Below are 19474 nucleotides of genomic sequence, written 5' to 3'. Positions count from 1 at the left end.
AAGCCTGGGCTCACCCCAGATAAGGAGTCAATAAATACCCTCTGCCTTTAAGCTGGAATCCCAAAGAGCTTTGCCCTCAGGAAAATGGGAAGTGGAAATAAATCAGTCCTCTCACTAACCTGCAGCCCAGCTTTGGATCACCTAAGTAATTCAGGACAATCTCAGTCTCTGAGCATGGATAAGGCAGTGTTGGACTGGTAGATTAAAACACCTGGAGAAAGTCAGCAAAAATATTCTCTGGTGAAGATTAAAATCATTCTAGGCCTCAAATTCTTCCTAAGAATAATTTCTCAAATAGCGGAACAGATGCAAATATAATCTAGGATCAGGAAACAGGGAAAACTGGTAGAAAGTACAGACCACAGAAACAGAACCACAGAAGATTTATAATTGGAATCAGACAAAGATTATAAAATTATGGATAATATGATTAAAGAAATAAAAATAAGATTGAAAAATCTGTAAGGAGTGCTAAATATAAAAAGCAACTTGGCGTATTTGAAAAGGAACCAAATAGAAATTCTAAAGCTAAAAAAATTACTAATAACAAAAATTAAGAACACAGCAGATGAGTGTAATAGTAGATTTGATACAGGTACAGAGAGAATTTGTGAACTGGAAAATAGATCAGAAGAAATTTTCCAGATTGTAGGGAAAAGACAAAATATTGGAAAATATTTTAAGATGAAGGTTTACAACTTTAGTACTTATTAATAGAATTATTTGTTGTTATGAAAATAAAAATAGATACTATATATGAAAGTATCTAGTACATGCCCTTGCATTTAGTGGGTACTCAAGAAGTATTTGTTGAATTTGAAATTTGGTTATTTCACAAATCATCTTTGTCACTTTTTATAAGTTCCATTTCTTTGTCAAAGTATTCAGGTTTCTCTTAATTTTTAAACATATTAATCATAGTCATTTTCTATTCTGTGTCTTATAATTCCAATCTCTGAAATGTTGGGATCTATTACTGCTATTTCTTATCATGTTATCTTATTTTCTTGTATGCTTTATGAGTTTTGACTATAAGATAATTTGGGGGGGGATTTATTTCTGGGACATCTTTGAGGCTAGAATTGAGGTTAAATTCTTCCAGAGGATTTGCATTTGCTTTTGAGAGTTGCCTTACAGCATAACCAACCCCAAATTATTTTATATTAAATTTTTGACGGGAGTTTTTTTTTTTTTTTTTGTGGTACACGGGTCTCTCACTGTTGTGGCCTCTCCCATTGCGGAGCACAGGCTCCGGATGCGCAGGTTCAGTGGCCATGGCTCACGGGCCTAGCCGCTCCGCGGCATGTGGGATCTTCCCAGACCGGGGCACGAACCCGTGTCCCCTGCATCGGCAGGCGGACTCTCAACCACTGCGCCACCGGGGAAGCCCTTGACAGGAGATTTTTAAGACAACACAGGTAATATGAATGAATGAAAAATAAGTGTAGGGACAACTTATGATATAAATTTCCAGAGAAAGAATTTTCCTTCACTTAGGGTCAAAGTTAAGATAGGTATGTGTTCTGCTGTTCCATTTTTGTGACCAAAAATAAGTGTCTTTTATTTTAGAATAGTTTTAGATTTACAGAAAAATTATGAAGATAATACAGAGAGTTCCCATATACCCCACATCCAATAGCCCTTATTATTGACATCTTTTATTAGTATGGTCCATTTGTTACAATTAATAAACAAATGCTGATGTATTATTATTAACTACAGTTTGTACTTTACTCAGATTTCCTTAGTTTTTACCTAACATCCTTTTTTCTGTTGCAAGATCCCACCCAGGATAACACATTACCTTTAGTTATCATGTCTGCTTAGGCATCTCTTGGCTGTGACAGCTTCTAAGAATTTCCTTGTTTTTGATGATCTTGACAGTTTTGAGAAGTGCTGGTCAGGTATTTTTGTAGAATGTCCTTCAATTGGAATTTGTCTTGTGTTTTTCTCATGATTAGACTGGGATTATGGGTTTGGGGGAAGAAGATCACAGAAGTAAACTGCCATTTTCATCACGTTGTATCAAGGGTACCTACTGTCAACATGGTTTATGACTGTGGGTGTTGATCTTGGTCACCTGATTGAGATAGTGTTTGTCAGGTCTCCCCACTGTAAAGTTACTCTCCCCTCCCTTTCCACTCTGTGCTCTTTGGATGGAAGTTATTAGGTAGAGCCCACACTTAAGGAGTAAGGAGTTTTGCTCCATCACCTCCTTAAGGGTAGGGTCTCTATATAAATTATTTGAAATTCCTCTGCATGGAAGTTTTGTCTCATCTCTATCATTTATTTATATCTGTATGGACTCATGGATATTTATTGTATACTTTGAATTATAATTCAAAGCCTTTTTATTTAGTTTGTTTCTCAAATTGTTCCAGCTTTGGCCATTGGGAATTCTTTCAGTTAACTTCTATGTCCCTTTGACATACTCTCATCATTGTGGGTTTTAGTTTAGTTTAGTTTTGGGTTTTTTTGAAGCACTTCATGACTTTCTGGCATTATAAGATGTTCCAGGCTCATCTATATCTATAAATGTCTATATCTACAAGTATCTATGAATGCTTCTGTATGTAACCATTTCTTTCTTTATTAGGCTAAACATGAGTTCCCATTGTAATCTCCAACTAACCTATTATGTGGATCATTCTAACCTCCTCTCCTTGCTTATGTGTAAACTCCTACTCCAACAGGAAAAAACTGGCTCCCACCATCCACCATCTATTTACTTAATTACTCAACTGCATAAGTATACAGGTATCGCAGTATTGGAAGCGTTAACCTGTATCCTCTGAAAAACAACTTTATCAATTAGAGTACAGTACTTATGTATAGTTAATTTTGCCTTTTTTTTACAGATTCTATTCATACCCAAAGTTACTTAGATCAGTACCTTTTCCCCTTACCTCTTTCATACATTTATAATACAGTTAGAATGTCACATTTTGCACTCCATCCTGGGATCCTTCAACCCCCTAAATCACTTTTTATAAATTTGTATGCATTAAAGTTTACTCTTTGTCTGTCATTTACTTTTATAGTGAGAGTAGACTTCGGGGATCCCAGTTTTTTGCAGGGGTCTTCTATTGGAATCCTCACCTGGGCTGGTCCTGGGCTTTATATCCATTGCCCTTCTGCCCATAGTCATCACAGTGTAAGAAGAAACACTCAGGGCAAAGCTGCTGTTAGCATTCACTCCCTTGTTAGAGGTCTTGCTTTTACTTGGGTTTATAAATCTATCGGTTCCGTTCTTTCTTTCCAACTCAGCAATATATTTATATTTTATATTTTATTTGTTTTGATAAGGAGGGTTGTTCAGTATACCTAATCAAACATGCTGCCAGAAATGGAAGTCTTTTCTACATTATTTAAAATTTTTTCGTATCATATTATATATAAATGTTCTTTAAGTTTCCTCAGCTCTTTATTTTTAGAAACAGCAACAGTAAAAATTATGAATGAGTTAAATAAATAATGCTTCAAGATCAGCCCCCATCTGCTATAGATGGTGTTGTTAGTGAGAGATTAGAGAACAGACTATAGCAATGTGTAGAGTAAGAGAATATGGCTTTAAAATATATTTAGAACACAGATTTTATATTAGGAAATCTAACTATCATTATTTTATTGTTATTTAATTTTATTGAAATGACTTCTATGAATTGAGAATTACTTTCTGTGTATCTCTGAGTGTCATGTTTCCTAGTTATCCTATAAACAGTGGTTAATGTGCAGGTGGCTGAGTAAAACTGAATTAGAGATACATGAAGAAACAAATTCCAATGGATAAACATTCTATCATCACCACGAGAGACTGCAGCTCCTGTTTTAGAGAGATATCAGTGTTTTATCCATTTTAGTGTCACCCTTCAATGAGCATATGAAACAACATGAAGGTTGAAGGAAAGTGACTCCTAGTACCTTTGTTTCTTAGGTTTGTGTTGCAAGACTACTCATCATGTTGCCACCATTATGCCTCTTTTTGTTCCTGGTATAAAGCATGTTAGCACTGTCCCTGTTGCTACCTAATATGAGTTGTTATGCCTATAATAAAACGTTATTCCAGGAGGCATCTGAGTTCAGTGTTGAGGGAACATGAGTTTGCCACATTCAATAGGAAAAAAGAAAACCAGAACATTTTTCTCTTTTCCTTTTCCTGGACAAAAATGATGAAATCTCTTAGATATGTCTCAGAAAAGGAAGCAGAGAAACATGTACCATGAAATCTAGTTCCCAGTGCCCTTACATATAGTGCCGCTTACTCCCCACCTGCTTGCATTCTACAGTGCTTGATTCTACAGAAAACTTGTTAGAAAACAACTTTTGACAATTTAGGGATTGATCATCTCTAAAAAATAAATTTACATCATTCTGATGGAACATTGTGGAGTGTCACCTGAAAAGTATACTTGCCTTCAGTTTATGGTAACCTCAACATCCAGAAACCAAAATTATCTCTGAAAGTTTGTAAATTGCTTTGTAAAGAAGGCATCAATCTCATTATCATGGGGTTGTGCTGAAATTCATTATGCAGTCCTATATCTGAACTGACTGGGAGAATTTTCTCAGCTTGACATAGATCCTTAGATGGTAGAGACTGATGATCACTGTGAGAAGAAACCACATTTTCTTTTTTTTTTTTCTCTTTTCATTGTTAAATGTTTCAATTGCATTTCTCACTTTAACTGGGGCTAAGTCACTTACCTATCGATGGCTGAATTAGGTTTGTTAACAATGAAGGAAAGGAAATTCATTCTTCTGAAAAAAGAATCAATAGCAGTAGACAGTGCCCTCCAAGCAGGAAAAAATATATAATTTCAATGTTCATCATTTAAAATTGTGGAATTCTTATCTTGAACCCTTCTTTTCCTTTGAATATACAATATTAAAATACAACTATACAAGTGATTTATTTCTGAGAAATTCAGCTGAGCATTACAGAAAGAAGATGGGCTTTGAATTCAGACAGATAAGAGTTTGAATCCCAACTCTGTTATTTAACAGCCATATGACTGGCTAATTTATTTAATTTCACTGAATATTAGTTTCCTCGTTCCATAGTGGGAAATAACAGTAGTTACAGGGCTGTAGTAAATATTAAATTAGGTCAATGATGTATTTAATGTGCTGTGCTTGTCACTCAGGAGGTACCTAAGAATAGTTGGAATTAGCATCACTACATGGTTGTTTCTATTGTAGTGTTATTATTTGTTATATAACTATTCTGCTGTGTTTTATATATTCAGAGAGAAAAACTTTTAGAAGCAAATTAGCCTGGACAAGTTAAAATAAAGAGCTTATTCAGAGAACACCTGAATGATAATTAAATATTGATAAAGGGAAAGGGAAAGGTAATTAAATTAATTGGTTGCTAAGGTATTTTTCCCAATTAAAAGTCAATCCCATGGGGTTAAATAAAGACTTTCTGTGTGTCGAAATTTCATTTACTATTCCATTATTCATGCATTCAAAAACAGCACATTTATGTAATGTGAACTATATGCTAGGCATTGTGGGAGAGGAAAGATCAAGGGGTAGGAGCATGCAAAGAGAAATTCATATGATAAGCAAGGTGCTTTTTTCAAATCATAAATATACAAAAAAATGCTCATCCTCACCAATAAAGAATACAAATTAATAAAAATATCAAATAGGATTGAGAAAAATTAGAAAGACTAATAACATTTAAAATTGGCAAAGAGAGAGAGACATTCTCATCTACTGTTTGGGAGAGTATAAATTGTTACAATTATTCTGGGGAGGCAATTTAACAATATCTACCTAAATTTAAAATGTGCAAGCCTAAAATTCCAATTTTAAGAATTTATCCTATAGAAATAATTTCTTGAGGACATAAAGATATACATACAAAGAGGTTTTGTTGCAGCATTGTTTATAATAGCAAAAAAGGAAGGGGGAGAGCAACAGAATAGTGTACACCTGTATTAGCTATGTATTGCTGTGTAACAAATTACCCCCAAAATTATCAGTTGAAAACAACAAATATCTATTACCTTATTTCTTTAAGGGTCATGAATTTGGTTTTGGCTTAGCTGGGTGCTTCTGGCTCAGAGTCTCTCATGAGATTACAGTCAGGATGTTGAACAGGACTGGAGGCTTTGAAGACTTGACTGGGACTGAAGGATCTGCTTCCAAGATGGCCCACTCCTGTCTGTTGGCAGAGGACCTCAGTCCCTCTCTACATGGACCGTGTGAACCTTTCCATGGAGCTTCTTGAGCATCCTCATGACATGGAAGCTGGCTTCTCTCAGGAAAAATGATCTAAAAGACAGCAAGAAGGAAGCTGCAATGCCTTTTATGAACTAGTCTTGGAGATCACACATTATCATTTCTATAATATTCTATTCATCAGCACCAAGTCAACAAATCCAGTCTAAGCTCAAGGGAAAGTGAATTAGGCTCCATTTTTGGAGGAAAGTGTGTTGAATGATTTATGGATGTATTTTAAAACTCTTTAACTTGTCCTCTGGCCACAGATTAAAATTATTCTCACATAGAAAATATACTCATCCCCTTCCAACATCCCCCAACCAACCTGTTTCAACAATTTATTGCATCGGTTTAAAGTCCAGAAACATGTCAACTTAATCAGATCCAGGTGAGGCTTCGGCTTGTCAGGTGTCATTCCTTAAGTGAAACTCCTTGAGTATGGTTCCTTAGATCTCAAGCCCTGTGAACTAAAGAGACAAGTTATCCATATATATATACATCCATATACACATACATAAATACATACATGAGGGGATAACTCATCCTATATATATACGGGACAGGCACAGGATAACCACTCTGGACATTCTTGTTCAAAAAGAGAAAAAATGAGATGTCCAAAGCAGTCACTGTTCCATAGCAATTCTGAAATCCACTCAGCTACATGTTAGAAGTTCTTGATTCAAACTCATTCCTACTCCTGACCAGGAATGATTGTTCATGGCTCTTGGCTTCAAGAACCTCTGAAGGTCACCTGGTACATCAGGTACATTTTCTACTTTCCTGATTCATTCCTTGAAAGTTAGCCTATTTTGGAGCTGTGTAGTTTTCTCAGTAAAATTTTGGAGTTCCAAATGCCTGTTTTCATTGTGTACTATCTCCTTCAGTCTAAGCTGGTGTTATTTCTGTAATTATAATTATTTTTAGAAACTCTGTGGGCCTGCCATGAATCTTATCAGGGTTTACTTCATTAGACAAAAGCCACACCCACAAATCTCTTCAAGGTAAATTCTTCTCTACCTTGAACTTCTGCTGAACTATGGAAGGACAGTATCCTTTAGCTTCTTCAAAGCTCTGTTGTTTGAACAGTTCTCTGAGGCACCATCTTAGATCTTCCTGAGGTCATAAGCAAAGTATTTTAAAGCTATACTCTTAGCCTCATCTCTAAACTAGGCTTTCTTGGCAGTGGCCTGGAATTGATCTTTGCTGCAAACCCATTTCTTCATTTTAGTTTTGTTTGCCATCTGCAAAGACAGAATTTTTAAAAACCATCCAGTTCTGGCTTCTTTGTGTTTGACAATCCTTCCTTTGGTTTCTCTCTTTCCTCTCATATTTCATTACAATCAGCAAGAAGAAACCAGGTGGCACCTTCAGCATTTTACCTGGAAATGTCCTTAACTAGATCACCTGGCACATCATGTACATTTTCTACTTTCCACATTACCACAGGGGACAGTCTTACTAAACTTTCTGCCACTATGTAACAAGGATCCCCTTTTCTCCAGTTTCCCTAAAGCTGTTCCTCACTTTCCTGTAAGCTCTCACCAGAGTCTCCCTATGGCAAGGAGTCTCCCAGGCCTCTATTAACACTTTCTGACACTCTCCTCAAAGCCTTTACAGCCTTTGCCCACTACCCAGTTCCAAAGCCACTTCCACATTTTTAGGTACTTATTAGGATAGCACCCAACTTCCAGGTATCAAAATCAGTATCATTATCTACTGCTGTGTAACAAATTACTCCAAAACATAGCAGCTTATAACAACCATTTATTATATCACAATTGCTGTGGGTCAAGAATCAGGAAGCAACTTAACTGGGTGGCTTTGGCTCAGGGTCTCTCATGAGATTATAGTCAAGATGTCAGTGGGGCTGTTTTCACTTTTGTAAATTGAAGTATAGTTAATTTACAAAGTTGTGTTAGTTTCAAGTGTACAGCGAAGTGACTCAGTTATATATATATATATATATATATATAATCTTTCTCAGATTATTTTCCATTATAGTTCCATTATAGGTATTACAAGATATTGAGTACAGTTCCCTGTGCTATACAGTAGGTCCTTGCTGTTTATCTGTTTTATATACAATAGTGTATATATGTTAATCCCAAACTCCTCCCATGGCATTCTTTTAAAGGCTTCAGTGGGGCTGGAGAATCCACTGCCAAGATGGTTCACTTGAATGTGTACTGTCAGAGGGCCACTGTTCCTCACTGGCTGTTGGCATGGGACCTTAGTTCCTGGCCATATAGGTCTTTCTTCAGGGCTTCTTGAGTGTCCTCATGACAAAAAACTGGCTTCTCTCAGAATGAGTGATCTGAGAGAGAAAGAGAAAAGGGGAAGCTGCTATGCCTTTTATGATCTAGTCTCAGAAGTCACATAATGTCACTTCCACCACATTCTATTCATTAGAAGCGAGTCACTAAGTTCAGTCCACACTCAGGGGAGGGGAATTAGGCTCCACCTTTTGGAAAGGAGTATCAAGAATTAATGGACTTCTTTTACTTTGTGAATGTATTTTAAAACCATATCAATACCCATTAAAAATAATGAGGTATGTTAAAAAATACTAACTTAGAAAAGCATTGTTGATATATCATTAATTAAAAAGAACAGAGCAAGCAATGATATATATAGCGTGATTTTTTATTTTATTTTTTATATATTTATATATATAGTGTGATTTTTTTATTTTATTTTATTTTATATATAGCGTGATTTTTTTTATTTTGCAACCAAATCTTACATATGTAGGTGTAAGCATAAAAGTTTCTAGAAGCTTACAGATGAAAATGTTGATAGTACTTACAGAGGTATGGTAGGTGGTTGGAAATGAACCTAGTGGACTGCAGAGGAGTTTTACACATTACATTGAAAAAGAGGAATAATTACAAGTAATTTTTTACTCCTTCTTTGTGTCTTTCTGTGATTCCAAACTTGCTAAAATAAACATGTATTGCTTATATAATTAGAAGGTAGCAAGTGTGCATAACAGGGAGAGATTTAACTTTTAGCTATAAACATTGGATTGAGATTGGAAGAGAATGGAGATGAGACCTTACCCAGATCTCAACATAATGATCAAAAGCCCAACAGGAACACCAGTTTGTTAGTACTGAAGACCTGATTTGTTGAAAGTGGATAAAATCAGCCCTGTAAATTGTGAAAAACATAATTTCAATTCTATCTGTTGGACGACAGGGTGTTGACAAGATTTTAAGAAAGAATATATAACAAAGTATTTCTGATTAATACAGAAGATTGAAACATACCTTCCCTACTCTCCTCTCCTGAAATTCCACTACAATGTCAATAGAAGATGAGATAGACACACACACACACACACACACACACACACACACACACACACAGAAATAGAAGAAGAGGGGAGAGGGAGGTAGATACTGATAGAGAAAGAGAGAGGGAGAGAGAGAGAGAGATTGCAAGAGAGAGAGAGAGAATGAGAGAGAGAAGGAGGAGAGAGAAAGGGAAGGGAACAGGAAGAGAAAGAACAGGAAGGAAGACAGTGGTGTAATTTTGGCAGCTGGAAAGCTGATGGATTAGTGGTGACTGACTCCTTAGACCAGGGGAAGCTGAAATCTAAGCCTACAAGAGCTGAAGTACGTCAACTCATGCCAGGGATTTCCAGAAAAGAAAGCTCAGGAATTGAATCCACCAAGTACTTCAAAATATTGGGGAACAGGTAGGGAAGAAAACAGAGTGTTGATTGAACATCTACATAGGGTGTACCCAGATCCTTCCCTCTATACCATTCCCCAGCTGGATAACTGCCTCTTCTTGAATCTGGCAGAAAACTAGAGGTTTACTCTCTGGAGATGTCAAACCAGAGGTCTCCAGACTTAGGGCATTCAGCAGAGAGGAGGACGGAGTACCATACCAAAAACAGGGGAACTGAATGAAAGCCTCTATTCTAAACAACCTCTTCCATGGCTCAGCTCTTAGAATGCTGGCAGTCATATTTAAAGGCAGGAGATTAGAGGATTCCTCTCTGAGGAAAGTGATCAGCCAAAGAGGAAAATGAGAAAAACAAAATAACTACTTGCACTTGGGAGACCCCTGATGAAATAGCTGTGTTCTACTCATTATCCTTCAGTGAAGCCAAGTCTTTAATAGGCCCTATTCTCTCTTCTCACAATTTTAAGTCCTCTTTCTTAAATATGAGCAAAATAAGAATAACAAGAGATTTGGGGAAACTTTTAACAGCAGACAGACCAAAACAAATAGAAAAAGTTAGCACAGATGAAACAACATAGGAAGCAGAAAAAACAAAAACAAAAAACTATAATCATCTTCACGGATGATTACATCCCTCCATTACATCCATGACACATGCACACAAAAGTTATAAAAAGAACATTTAGAAAACCAAATAGACCTTAGAAATTTTAAAATATGATACAAGAAATTACAATTCTGGAATAAAGTTTAGGATGCATTAATGATAGGTATATAGAAAGTTATCAAATGAAAAAAGTTAACTATTAATTCTAGGGAAAACATAACATTATAAAAGAAAAGAATATAATACAGTACTTAGCTAAGATAAAAATAATGTTCACATAGACAAAATAATGCAAACTCAAATAGTGATCTATTTAAAAATATGATATAGATAAATGTGTGGGTAGATGAAGGAGGAGTCTGTGTGGTGTCCAGGGGTGTCATGATGTATCTCCAACAGTGGGGAGAGCCTAGAAAATCTCTAAAATACAAAATTAATAAATAGTAGAATAAACTTGCTCATTAGAAAGCTGTGGTAGGTATTTGTCATTTCTTTTCAGGCTGTCTAACTCCTTTTGAACAACATACTGTTATATTTGGGGAATTTACTGCCATATGAATCCTGTATCCCCAAAATAAACTCCCAAATTCTGTTCCAGTGTCCTTTTCAGCTAGCACAGACCCATGTGACCTGGGCTCTGCCAGCAGACTCACTCCCGTGAGATTCTGATCTAGAAGTGAGCAACTTGAGGAAGGTGATCCCATATGGAAAGCATTTGGCTGGTGAGGGCTATAGCAGAGCAATTCAGCTTTGGAGGGCGGCCACAAGGTTGAGTTCCAGAGCAGAATTGACATCCATGGGGCACGTGGTGGTAGAATGTGTCTTTTTTCAGGGGAGTCTGCTGTGTGGTTTAATCACTGTTCTTGGAAGCTTAGCATCCCCATGAGCTACCCCATGTCTAGAGTCAGTCTGTTGTTTCCAAGTACCTAACAACTCTCAGAACTACAGAGGCAAATACGAAAAGAATAGCTAAAGAACTTGAAATGGTTACCTCTGGGAGTGAAAATCAAGGGTGGGAAGAGGTTGATCAGGAAACTACTGATTTTTGTCTTTCTCTTGGGCTTTCTAACCATGACTATTTGACTTTCTAGCTATGTACATATATAAGTTTGATAAAAATTAAAACTGAAACAAAAGAAAACAAAGAGACAATAAGAACTATCTTTTGGAGAGTATAAATGCACCACAGAGTGCTGCATCTCCTTTTTTTGTCTGTGGGAGACATCACCAACCGATAAAGCTCTCATTCCCTACAGAGGCTGGAATCTCACTCACAGTCGTTCCCAACACTTATTTTTAGGTATATTGGAGTTCAGTCTTCAGTTGAAAACTCTTTGCCATTCTTGGCCTAAGAGGAAATGCTCAGTCTTGTGTAGGCCTGGCCTTGCATTTCTGAACTTAAGTGAAAGAAAGCCCAGAATATGTTTCACGGTATTCAGAATTAGAACATATATCCTAATTCTGAGAAATACCTTTATTAAAGGGTGTACGTCAGTACTATAGAACTCTGTTATTCCAGTGAAACTGCTACAGTTGAAAGAAGTCATTTAGGTTTCTGAACATTAACATGAAGATATACTTTGAAGCTTTACAGCACTATGATTAATAGAATTTTATTACCTCAGAGTTTTCAAAGTAGCTTAATCTCTTCACTAGCAGTATCGGCCTAGCATTTTATAAGAAAATCATGTTCCTTCAAGTCAACATATAATTAATTCACATATGGAGATGAGGCTACTATGACAACATGACAATTTATTGTGGTTTGAACACCTTTGGAAAAGGAATTATTAAAAGGAAGAGAACAAAAATGCTTTGGGATAGAAAAATAGAATACCAGAATTATCTGGACAATTTTTAGCAGTCATTTGCAAGGACTTATTGGCACTCTTTTATCTTGGTGTTCTTTCTTTCTTTTTTCATTTCTGTGACACAGTGGTAGAATTATTTGTTCTATAATGAAAACGAGTTTCTGCACAAGATTCAAGAAGCATACTTAAATTCATCAAATACAGCATCTGTTAAAATCTCCTGGCATTAAAGAAAATGTTTAACTGGATTTATTTCCAACCTTTTTATGAAATGCAGAACAATTGAGAACTAATTAGAGATCTAATAACCCTCTCTACTATTTCCACACGTTGGACCATTGCTTTATGTAGAGAGAGGTATATCAAAAAATCACTTTCTAAACAGCTTTAGGGTAGACATGAAATTGAATAGAAGGAATACATTTTTCTCTGAGTCTACTGTCTTCATTGTAAAGGTACAGAAAGACGTTAGCTACGAGATGAAAGCCTTATGTGACATGTGTAGAACAGGAGCTAGTGGGTTCCCTCAGAGTTTCCTGACACAGCCATGGCATCTGTGCTATTCCTCAAGCAGGACACATCTGCACTGTCTTTGATTCTTCCTGCTCTCTCACTTTTTTTTCTCAAATTGAAGTACAGTTGATGTAAAGTATTATATTAGATTCAAGTGTTCAACATAGTGATTTGACAATCAAATACATGACAAAATGATCAACACAATAATTCTAGTAATCATTCGTTACATACAAAATTATTACAGTATTATTGACTATATTCCTTATGTTGTCTATTACATCTTGTGACTCATTTATTTTATAACTGGAAGTTTGTACCTCTTAATCCCGTTCACCTATTTTGCCAAACTCTGCCTCCTCCTCCCCGGCAATCGCCTGTTTGTTCTTTGTATCAATGAATCCATTTCTGTTTTGTTTGCTCATTTGTTTTGTTTAGATTCCACATATAAGTGAAATTATACAATATTTGTCCTTATCCGACTCATTTCACTTAGCATAATACCTCTAGGTGCATCCATGCTGTCACAAATGGCAAAATTTTATTCTTTTTTATGGCTGAGTAATATTCCAGTGTGTGTGTGTGTGTGTGTGTGTGTGTGTGTGTGTGTGTGTGTTACATCTTCTTTGTCCACTCATCTATCCATGAGCATTCAGGTTGCTTCCATATCTTGGCTTTTGTAAATAATGCTGCAGTGAATATAAGGGTGCATATATCCTTTCAAATTAGTGAAAATTTGTTTTCTTAAGGTAAATACCCAGAAGTGGAATTGCTGGATCATATGGTAGTTCTGTTTTTAATGTTTTGCAGAACCTCCACAGTGTTTTCCATAGTGGCTGCACCAATTCACATTCTCACCAGCAGTGCACAAGGGTTCCCTTTCTCTGCCTGCTTGCCAACACTTGTTATTTATTGTGTACTTGATAACTACCATCTTAACAGGTGTGAGGTGGTATCTCACTGTGGTTTTGATTTGCATTTCCCTGATGATTCGTGATGTTGAGCATCTTTTCATGTACCTGTTGGCCATCTGTATGTCTTCTTTGGAAAAATGTCTATTCAGAACATCCACCCATTTTTTAAGTGGATTGCTGGGTTTTTTAAAGAAAAATATTGAGTTGTATGAGTTATTCATATATTTTGGATATTAACCTCTTATCAGACATTTTTGCAAATATTTTTCCCATTTGGTAGGCTGCCTTTATATTTAGTTGATATTTTTCTTCTCAGTGTAAAAGCTTTTTTAGTTTGATATAGTCCCATTTGTTTATTTTTCCTTTTGTTTCGGTTGCCTGGCTCTAATGCCAGCCAAGGGCACCTGCCAGGCCTGGTGAAGTGTGGGGGCTGCTTTGGAAGAGCACCGTGCTGTTGGGTTCATGGGTGAATCCAGGGTTAATTGGTTGCATGGGGAGACTCAGTAATGGCACCTGCCAGCACTGGGCCAGCTAGGTAGAGGGTGAGCTAGAAAGAAAAAAACCCAACCAACCAAACAACAAAACTGGCATCCACCAGCTCCTTTATAAGAAAAAGTTCCATCAGATCCCTGCCCTCAGGCACATACCCTAAACTTGGTCAATGAATCTCTAGGTGCGTTTCATACTGCTGCTTCTGTGCTGGGCCTTGGAGTTTTTGTGCGTGCCCCTTAAGTGTGGATTCTCAGTTTCCTACAGCCCTCTGGCCCACTTGGATATAAGTCCCACTTGTTTTCAAAGCCGGATGTCATGAGGGCTCATCTTCCCTGTGTGGGTGCCCCGGGCTGGGGACCCCAATGTGGGATTTGGAACCCTTGCTCCTCAGGGGGAACCTCTGAGGCTGTGATTTCCCTTCTGCCTGTGGGATGTGGATCCCAGCCAGACCATGTCTCCACCCCTCCTATTCATCTCAATGTGGCTTTTACCCTTTACCTTTTTACTTATTTATTTTTTGGCCACCACGTGGCATGAGGTATCTTAGTTCCCCTACTGGGGATGGAACCTGTGCCCCCTGCAGTGGAAGTGTGGAGTCTTAACCACTGGACCGCCAGAGAAGTCCCTACCCTTTATCTTTAGTTGTAGCCCTCTTTTTTGCTAGTCTTCAGGCTGTTCTCAGAGATAGTTTCCCCATATGTAGTTGTAAATTTGGTGTGTCCATGGGAGGAGGTGAGCTCAGGATCTTCCTACTCTGCCATCTTGAACCACCTCCACACCTTTACCCTGGCATTTTTCAGTCACACTTTCCTATTCCTTGGAATTTGATTGTGTCTGTCTCGTCTTTATTTTAATCACATGGCTAATGTGCAAGGGCACATGTTTATAGCTTGAATTTTCTGGCCCACAAAGTCTCAGAGGAGGTTGCGTCTCAGGTCCTGGAGAGGAAGACCCAGCAGGGCATGGTAAATGAGATATGGGGCAATGTGGGTAATGACACAGTGTTAGACAAAGCATCAGAAAAACTAGGTTCCCAAATTCTGCCAAAGCAGTGGAGCGACTTTGGGTAAGCCACTTAACCTCTGAATCTCATTTCTCTCATCTGTGAAATGAGATGATTGGGTTTAATCATCTCTAAGATCCTTCCCTGCACCCAATCCCTTAATATTGATGTGGCATGTCTTAACCTTTTAGAATTCCTATGGATGAGTGTTAAACATAGAAAGTATGTAGGAAGGGTAGCCTGTATTCTCTTAGGGTAGAGGTTTTTTTAACCAAAAAACATGACCAGTGTTAAAGCAGTGCCAAGACAAGTAGAGTTCACGTAGGAATCCATTTGAGTAGTTTAAGGTTGCTATGATTATGTCTAGTTAGAAAAAGGTATTAAGAAGCTGAGTATAAAATATCTTTATAGGAACTATCTATGTAAAGAACAAAGCTTCAAGAAAAATGAAACGTAAACTCCCTAAAGGCATAAAGTGACTCACATATGTTTTTAGTTGTTTGTTTTTGAACAATGTATAAAAAGGAATAGTATACTTTTTTGTTAAGGATACTTAACTTGGTTGGGTAGGATATGGGGGTGGGGGCAATTCAGATCACAGCCTTAGCCCTATCTCACAAATTTGGGCAAAGTAATTATTTTTCTTTATTTCTGGTTCATCATCTTTTAAACTTTGAAGGTTTACTGTTTACTTTTTAGTACTGTATAAAGGAAGGTAATTCAGCAGAGTGTTAGGGGACAAAGACTGTAGAGTCAGACAGAACTGGAGTTGAATCCCAGCCCCATGACTTACCTCTCATGTGTCCTTGGGAAAATGAAGTAATCTCTTTGAGCTCAGTTTTCTCATCTGCGAGGAGAGAACAGAAATCTTCCATTTTTGCCTGCCAGGCATTTTTCTATCTTCCCGTAGGGACACTCACTCCACGTGCTTAGCTCAGTAGGGGTTGAGCTCTGTTCTATTCGCATGGTTGGATATGACCTGGGCCTGGTCAACCACATTGCCCACCTCTCTAATCAATCTCAACTTCAGGGAGAGGCAGAACGCCCAAGGGAGCCAATCAGACAATTCCCTGGGATTTTACTCCCAGACTGTAGAGAAGATGCTTCCCTTTTGTTTGGGTTACTAAGGGGGTAGAATATAAGTTTGAGTCTATTGACGCCCACCATGATTGCTATAGGAAGAGAGATTTTGGCGAGATAGAGATGGGGATAAGGAAAGGGATATAGATGGAGCTCGAGACAGAGGAGAGGATAGAGATAGAGCTGAGGAGAGGAGTAGAGTTAGGGATAGGAATAGGAATACAGTTAGAGATAGGCATAGAGATAGAGTTGGAAGTAGGGATAGGGACGAGGGTGGAGCTAGAGGTAGGGACGGGGATGAGGGTAGGGTTAGAGGTAGGGATACAGATAGTACCTTAATAGCACTGTTTGAGCCCTGGATGCAGCTGAACCACTACCCCAGATCCTTTGGCTAATTGAGCCAGTAAATTCGTTTTGCTTAAACTAGTTTGACTTGTGTTCCTATCATTTACAACTAAAAGAATCTGAACATAATACTTATCTCATGGAGTTATGGCAAAAATTAAATAGAACAAAGCATGGAAAGCACATACCACAGGGCTTGGCAGGGACAAGTTGCCACAGTAAGATGCTAAACAGGTGGTGGCCATTATGATAAGTAATTAAAGCTAACATGTACTTATTTATACTTTTATGCCATTTTTTACCCTAAGAAGGTTCAAGACAAAGAAGGTAAAATATAAAAATTTAAAACAGTATAGTATAAAATGTTGATATTTTTTTTAAAAAAATAAAAGAGAGGCTGCCTAAAATCATAAGGCCACAGACACCCCAAAACACAACACCAGATGTGGACCTGCCCACCAGAAAGACAAGATCCAGCGTCATCCACCAGAACACAGGCACTAGTCCCCTCCACCAGGAAGCCTACACAGCCCACTGAAACAACCTTAGCCCCTGGGGACAGACACCAAAAACAGCAGAAACTATGAACCTGCAGCCTGCAAAAAGGAACCCCAAACACAGTAAGTTAAGCAAAATGAGAAGACAGAGAAACACACAGCAGATGAAGGAGCAAGGCAAAAACCTATCAGACCTAACAAATGAAGAGGAAATAGGCAGTCTACCTGAAAAAGAATTCAGAATAATGATAGTAAAGATGATCCAAAATCTTGGAAATAGAATGGAGAAAATACAACAAAAGTTTAACCAGGACCTAGAAGAATGAAAGAGCAAAAAAACAATGATAAACAACACAATAAATGAAATTAAATATATTCTAGAAGGGATTAATAGCAGAATAACTGAGGCAGAAGAACGGATAAGTGACCTGGAAGATAAAATAGTGGAAATAACTACTGCAGAATAGAGCAGAAAAAAGAAAAAAGAATGAAAAATATTGAGGACAGTCTCAGAGACCTCTGGGACAACAGTAAATGCACCAACATTTGAATTATAGGGGTCCCAGAAGAAGAAGAGAAAAAGAAAGGGACAGAGAAAATATTTGAAGAGACTGTAGTTGAAAACTTCCCTAATATGGGAAAGGAAATAGTTAATCAACTCCAGGAAGCACAGAGAGTCCCATACAGGATAAATCCAAGCAGAAACATGCCAAGACATATATTAGTCAAACTATCAAAAATTAAATACAAGGAACAAATATTAAAAGCAGAAGGGAAAAACAACAAGTAACACATAAGGGAATCCCAAAAAGTTTAACAGCTGATCTTTCAGCAGAAACTCTGCAATCCAGAAGGGAGTGGCAGCACAGATTTAAAGTGATGAAAGAGAAAAACCTACAACGAAGATTACTCTACCCAGCAAGGATCTCATTCAGATTTGATGGAGAAATTAAAAGCTTTACAGACAAGCAAAAGCTAAGAGAATTCAGCACCACCAAAGCAGCTTTACAACAAATGCTAAAGGAACTTCTCTAGGCAGGAAACACAACAGAAGGAAAAGACCTACAATAATAAACCCAAAACAATTAAGAAAATGGTAACAGGAACATACATACCTTAAATGTAAATTGATTAAATGCTCCCACCAAAAGACATAGACTGGCTGAATGAATACAAAAACAAGACCGGTACATATGCTGTCTACAAGAGACCCACTTCAGACCTAGGGACACATACAGACTGTAAGTGAGGGGACAGAAAAAGATATTCCATGCAAATGGAAATCAGAAGGAAGCTGGAGTAGCAATTCTCATATCAGACAAAATAGACTTTAAAACAAAGACAATTACAAGAGACAAAGAAGGACACTACATAATGATCAAGGGGTCAATCCAACAAGAAGATGTAACAATTGTAAATATTTATGCACCCAACATATGAGCACCTCAATACATAAGGCAAATACTAGCAGCCATAAAAGGGGAAACGACAGTAACAAAATCATAGTAGGGAACTTTAACACCCCACTTTCACCAATGGACAGATAATCCAAAATGAAAATAAATAAGGAAACACAAGCTTTAAGTGACACATTAAACAAGATGGACTTAATGGATATTTATACAACATTCCATCCAAAAACAACAGAATACACATTCTTCTCAAGTGCTCATGGAACATTCTCCAGGACAGATCATATCTTGGGTCACAAATCAAGCCTTGGTCAATTTAAGAAAATTGAAATCATATCAAGTATCTTTTCTGACCACAATGCTATGAGACTAGATATCAATTACAGGAAAAAATCTGTAAGAAATACAAACACATGGAAGCTAAACAACACACTACTTAATAACCAAGAGATCACTGAAGAAATCAAAGAGGAAATCAAAAAATATCTAGAAACAAATGACAATGAAAACACAATGACCCAAAACCTATGGGATGCAGCAAAAGCAGTTCTAAGATGGAAGTTTATAGCTATACAAGCCTATCTTAAGAAACAAGAAACATCTCAAATAAACAACCTAACCTTACACCTAAAGCAATTAAAGAAAGAAGAACAAAAAAACCCCAAAGTTAGCAGGAGGAAAGAAATCATAAAGATCAGATCAGAAATAAATGAAAAAGAAATGAAGGAAACGATAGCAAAGATCAATAAAACTAAAAGCTGGTTCTTTGAGAAGATAAACAAAATTGATAAACCATTAGCCAGACTTATGAAGAAAAAAGGGAGAAGACTCAAATCAATAGAATTAGAAATGAAAAAGAAGTAACAACTGATA

At 37.2% G+C, this 19474-nt stretch overlaps 1 protein-coding gene across 11 annotated transcripts in view; it reads right to left on the bottom strand.

The window, feature by feature from the left end:
* DEUP1 (deuterosome assembly protein 1) overlaps positions 1-19474 on the bottom strand; it is a 224017-nt gene that overhangs the window by 107767 nt on the left and 96776 nt on the right. For 8 of the 11 annotated variants that reach the window (XM_060303895.1, XM_060303890.1, XM_060303899.1 and 5 more), the window contains 3 exons: positions 16061-16114; positions 6557-6698; positions 4705-6282 (listed from right to left, as the gene is read on the bottom strand). The gene's annotated coding sequence lies outside the window, so the exon portion shown is untranslated. Of the gene's footprint in view, positions 1-119; positions 212-1804; positions 1963-4704; positions 6283-6556; positions 6699-16060; positions 16115-19474 lie in introns of all 11 variants that reach the window. The other 3 variants (XM_060303891.1, XM_060303892.1, XM_060303894.1) reach the window with 3 other exon arrangements.

The sequence above is a fragment of the Globicephala melas genome, chromosome 8, assembly GCF_963455315.2.
Source record: "Globicephala melas chromosome 8, mGloMel1.2, whole genome shotgun sequence".
Taxonomy (NCBI): domain Eukaryota; kingdom Metazoa; phylum Chordata; class Mammalia; order Artiodactyla; family Delphinidae; genus Globicephala; species Globicephala melas.
The sequence above is the reverse complement of the archived record's forward strand: the minus strand, read 5'-3'. Positions and strand labels throughout refer to the sequence as shown.